A 5,944-nucleotide genomic window follows, 5' to 3' on the forward strand; every position below is an offset into this window, starting at 1 on the left:
GCCTCCCAATTGCAACATTTCTAAATTAACTTTATTCTAACCTGGCTCCCCCACCATACCTATATGTATTTGTTGTACTTCAGCTTTGCAGCACCCAAAATCCCATCTTTGTCTGCAGCTATTTAGAGGGCTAAATAGGCTATGTGACCTGACTGCATATTGTCTTTGCATATTGGTCTGCAACATCATTCTGGCTTTGTTGAATTCTGAAGTTATTCAGTGTGGAGTAATGATCAAAATCAATTGCAAACTTGTAGCTGTCTTTGAGGAACATTTATTATTGTTATGAGATGATGTACAAACTATTGGTGCACTATTTACGAAGGCAGGAACATGTTTCTCTCTGAAGATTTTATCTTTTAAAGTGCACATAAAATTTCAGACTTGCTTTTCAGCTCCATAAATACACATATGGTTGCATAGAGTTAACACAGATCATCCATCTTGACTTTCTTTTGGTTCAAGCAGCCATGGAACTAAATTTCATATAAGCTGTATAAGCCTGTGTATTTAAATCAACTTTAATGGGTGAAAAATAGTTCAACTGCTTGATAATTCAGGACAAGAAAAAACTAACTTGAATTTTAACAATATATTCAACAAAGTTGAAAAACCCTCAGAAAAGTGAGTGGTAGATACTTTGGCTTTGTGGGCAGTAAATACATTAAATGTTTTTCAGGAGTTTCTATAGTCTAATTTGAAGCCATGATAATGTAGGTTCTTACTTTTAAACTTTGAAAAACAGGACATAACAGAATACTGAGTTATCTGTTTATGTAAACACACACACACACACACACACACACACACAATACAGAATCAGTATTGGATGATGTAGGTGCATAAGAAATTACTCCAGAACTTGATGGCTTACTGGCTGAAAATAATATTTATATTGCTCATGAGTCTGCAGTTTGGGTAAGGCTCAGCAAAGAAAGAGAATACAGGGATGTTTATAAAAACCAGGGAAAGGCATTAATTAAAAGTATTACCATTTGACAGTATTTTTGCCATAGTAACAATTGCCCCCTTTTTCCATCGCTCTGTCTCCCTCCCCCACTCAAGCTCATAGCCCAGTTCTGTGTTCATATACCCAGGGAAGCATGGCTGTGTGGGAAACAGAAAGAGCTAGAAAGTCGCTAGCTTTTGTGTTTTCAACTGCTTGAACCCTTTAAGGAGCTCCCACCGAAGGCCTGGGATACAAACACCAGACAGAGGGATTGCTTCTGAGGGAAAAAAAAAAAAAAAAAAAAAACATCAAGATTAAGTGAAAGAAGAATCCCTCCCCCAGATATTGGTTAGGGTCCTGGGAGGAAAACCTAAATCTCACAACTATTATAATTTTGGAAGCTGGCTCTCCAGGTGCCGGAGGGCTAAGAGAGCCAAGGGGTGCTCTGAGGTGATAATCTGGAGGCAGTGTCATCAGGGACTGTTGGAAGGGAGGGCTTCCTGGAGGTGGGGCTCAGACCCGGGAGATGGGAGCACCACCCAGTCGTGGCTGGCTGCTGTGAGGGGGTCCGCGTGGCAGACGCTGGATGCTAGAGGACACTGGGGCTGAAATCTGAGCCAACTGCTGCTGGTGGACAAATCGCCAGCCCTGGGCAACTCTGACAGGACAGGCAATAAACAGGAGGAAAGCCACTTCTCCCTTCCTCCTACCTTCCAGTTCCCTCTGCTGCTGCCAATTGGCAAGACCAGCAGAAAGGCAGCTGGCAAAGAAGTCTGGGAAATACAGTTTCCAGAGTCCAGTCCCATCATCAGAGAGCAAGAGTGTAAAAGGGGTGAGTTTGGAGCTGAGAGGCAATAGGTAAAAAACCAGCATATTCCTGTACCTGAAAAAAAAAAAAGTATAGCTAGATTTAAGAGGAAAGAAACTGGGAGTTGATAACAGGCAGATTTTGGTGGGTCCTGGGGTTTTGTTTCCTAGGTGGAAGCATAAAAACTGAAGAGACGGTGCACCTGGCTGGGCTCAGTCAGTAGAGTGTGTGACTCTTGATCTCAGCGTTGTGAGTTCAAGCCGCACGTTGGGTGTAGAGATTACTTAAAAACTAAAATCTCAAAAAAGAAACAAAAATGAAGAGAAAGAATGCAAACAGGGACAGGTAACTTCTTAGTAGAGACATATGTAGGTGAATACTTGAGGACCAAGTGCCCATCTCCCATCCCTGATGTCACATTATCACCGACCCCTGTCAACTCAGATACAACCTAGAAAGAAAAGCATTGTCTCAAGTTGATGGAGGTGAAATTCACAGGCAGAGCGAGGACTTGCTATAGAAATGAGTTTGAGCCTTAGAAAAATGATGAAAGTTGATATTTCAAATATGTCTGAGTTTGTAGGCTAATAGTCACACCCTCTATAGTATATTTTCAATTGCGTAAAAACTGCAGACACAGGAGAAATATTGGAAGGTTCACACTGATTATTTTTGCAATTATTATTTCTAGAATCTAACATTGTGACTGGTTCTTTTTTTCTTATTGTTCTTATTTCTTCCTTATTTCCTAGTTTTCCATAATAAACATGTATCACTCTTAGAATACAAATTGTTTTTTAAAAGTTTGTTGATGTAAATGTTACATTGTGGTTTACTATTACATCATGCTTCAAATACATTTCTGAATTGACTTGATAAAAAGTCTAAAGTTCCCTTCTTATTCTCATATTTTGTGTTGAGGAGATTAGAAATTAGCAGGTCCTATGACTTCCATTCTTCAATGTTGTCTCCTAAATCTCACGCACCTTATGAAGAAGACAAAAAAAAAAAAAAAAAAAAAAACAAAAGAAAAAGAAAAGAAAAGAAAGGAAAAGAAAAGGAAAAGAAAGGACCTTAGTCTTCATTTCTTATTTCATTTTGACAAGAAAATATTAATTCCAATGATTTTCTAGTTTGAAATTTTCATAGACTCTTTCTTTCACCCGTTGGCGCCAGGGTCTGGCTCTATTACGGTAGCATATGACTGATCTTGAAAATGTGGCAGAAATGATTTGCCGAATACCTTGGAGAACATGTTCCCAAAGTTCAGACAGTGTCCTGTTTTTGTCAGCAAAACATGGGCAGCAGGACAAGGTCTGGGAGATAAATATGATTAAAGGAAAGAAACAGAAAAGAAAGGTCAGGCACTTTAGTTCCCACATAGTCCTTTTCACCATAACACTTAGAGTGTAGAAAAGCTTTTATATTAAAGAGGAGAAGAAGAGAAAGACTCAATTTACTTAACTTTTGTACAGGCTCGACTCCCAGGGCAAACAGTGACCTGGGAATTTACAACCTGCATCTGCCTTTAGGCACTGTGTCTTGAAATCTGTTGTGAATTGCCTGTTTTATTGGTCCAGGAGATATCCAGAGACAGCAAGATGCCTAAGATGCCTGGAAAAAGAAGGTAGCCTGTGACTGGCAGCAGCCTGGGTTCTAAGCAGACCACAGTGGACAGAGTAGCCCTGTTGACCCTTGATGGATATACAACATGAGCAAAATTATCTTGGCTCTTTTAAGTCCCAAAGATTTGGGGGTTGTTTGTCATTGTGGCATGGCCCCGCCTCCTGAATATTACAGTACCCATCAGCAAAATCATTTTAAAGAACCGGTGTTTGTGTTCTCCATCCGGTGAGAAAGAGCTGCTGGAGGTTATCATTTCAGTGATTCAGGGCAGGGGTTTTGATATTTTGATAACTTTCCCTATTCAATATATATAATATAATAATATTTTGCTTCCATTTAGTATAGACACTTCACCTCTGTTGTGCCTTTTGGAAAATACTTTTAAGTTTTTTTAATGTTTATTTATTTTTGAAAGAAAGAGAGAGAGACAGAGCACGAGCAGGAGAAGGGCAGAGAGAGAGGGAGACACAGAATCTGAAGCAGGTTCCAGGCTCCGGGCTGTCGTCACAGAGCCCGACACTGGGCTCGAACTCATGAACCGTGAAATCATGACCTGAGCCGAAGTCGGAAGCTTAACCGACTGAGCCACCCAGGCACCCCTGGAAAATATTTTTAAATCTTGTGTTCTCACTTATTCCTTTTCCCTTATAGTTATTTTGTAAAATCTATTTCATGAATGCTTCATGTATATTCCCGTGAATATAACTGACAGATTTCTGCTTTTTCAACCATTACATTTTAAAATTTAAGTGTCTGTATGTAATAAATCTAAGCAAATTTTTCATTTCGATATTTAGGTAATTTATCTGGCAACCACACAATAACTAGAAGATTATACTCTTTTTTCCTTTAATAAATCCCACAAGGAACAGAACCAGGAACAGGAAATTAGTGTTTGAAAAATCAGCCATTGCGTGGCTGTGATCAGAAAGCTCTCCAAAGATAAGACTATTGTGGCTGTGAATTAATGAAAAAATATTTAACTCTTTTCTTTAGGTCAATCTTTCTTCAAAATCTTATAAGGCGTTCCAGACTACTAATGGTCTCCCTTCTTCAAACTTGATATTGAGATTTTTTTTTCTCCTTCTTTTTTGTCTTTTTTTTAAAAATCATCCCATTTTTTCAGGTGCTCCCATCAGTAGGGTGAATTTAGGAATTGTTTTTGTTGGGTGTGGATCTTTTTGAGGGAACTGGCAAACCAGGTGGCTTTGAAGCCGCTGTTTTTCCATCAGCTGGGAGCAGTAACCTAATCCCTGCACGCTGACCAGATTTGACCTAAGCGAACACAGCTTGCCTCTATCACAGGATAAGGTTGGAGAGAAAGCTGGGCTGCAAGTCCCTAGCTGAGGGAAAGGGAAGGCGTGGAAAGATAAGAACTGTGGTTTCAAATATCCTTAATGGGAATTCTCCACAGTCATTTTTCATCCGGGGCTGGGCACTGTCGGGGCTTTGATTACAGCCTCTTCTTCCCTGGGAATCCTTTTGTTCGGTCCCTCTAGTGTTTGGACTTTGTCCAGGCCGGTTTTGTGTGTTTTCCAGGTAACTCTGGCCTGTCTCAGTACAGCCTGGAGTGACTCATACGTCTGTAACTGATAGACCACTGTCTGATTTTTAGCCATCCAAATTTTCCTCACATATCCATATCCCAAAAGGCGAAGGCGAGGGTTGTTGTTGTTTTTTTTCCTTTTGTTTTCCTGGCTGTTGTCCTGCTGGCTTGGAAAGCCTAAAATGCATTTAAGCCATGGAATCGGGCATTTTCATCCGTATTTTTATTGGTTGTTTTCTTTATTTCTTCCTCTTTTTTTTTTTAAGCGATGCCTCCTGAAAGTAAACCAACAGGTTAAAAAAGAGAAGGCAGAGAAAGGAATGCCATTTGTTTGTGGTTTCCGATGCATGAGTCTGAAGGACCTATCACGTGGAGCCTCAGAGTGATTTTAATTAGTGGCACGACTGAAATGCCCCGTCAGCGTGGCACATTAAACCCAGGCCATACGACGAGTGAGTCGCCAGGAAGGGAAGAAGCACAAAGACGTGCTGAGGCCAGCAGCAGACACAGACCACCACACTGCCTGCTTTTGCCCCCCGCTCCATGCTGCTAACAAAAGGTAATTCAACAAGGCACATTTTCCAATTCTTCGGCTTGCGAAAACTGCTGAGAATATTAATGAAGCTCTACCCAAATTTTTGCCTGTTGCTAATGCAGCTCCTGAAAGTAAGAAAAATGAGAAACGGACCAGTTTTTTTTTTTTTGTTTTTTTTTTTTGTTTTTTTTTTTTTGGTCCACAACAAAGGAGAGTCCTTTAGGGATTTCAAGTTAATGCAAGTAGCCTTGTCCTGGCAAGGCCTCAGACTGGCTCACGGCTTGGCCCGAGCCCCCTTCACGGTCATGGAGCAGAGCAGGCTGTGTGCAATGGGGCTGAGTGCACGTGGTCAAAGACACCCAGAACCTTCATGGGGTGTTCATGAACCACATTCCGTACAGGATCCCCTAGCGCATCGTCAGTGCCAGTCCGATGTTGGCATCTCCATTGCTTCAGCCACATAGTGACCGTCTCCTTGTG

General features: G+C 40.9%; 1 long non-coding RNA gene across 1 annotated transcript; it reads right to left on the reverse strand.

Annotated features, from left to right (window-relative positions):
- Positions 1–870: 870 nt before the first annotated feature.
- Positions 871–3,729, reverse strand: LOC147578662 (uncharacterized). Its single transcript, XR_015254328.1, has 2 exons — positions 1,960–3,729; positions 871–1,832 (listed from the first exon to the last, which is right to left on the reverse strand). It is a non-coding gene; the product is annotated as an uncharacterized LOC147578662 (long non-coding RNA).
- Between the last annotated feature and the right edge of the window lie 2,215 nt (positions 3,730–5,944).

Source organism: Puma concolor, chromosome C1 (assembly GCF_028749965.1).
Source record: "Puma concolor isolate L17-30 chromosome C1, mPumCon1.1.hap2, whole genome shotgun sequence".
In the NCBI taxonomy this organism is placed as follows: domain Eukaryota; kingdom Metazoa; phylum Chordata; class Mammalia; order Carnivora; family Felidae; genus Puma; species Puma concolor.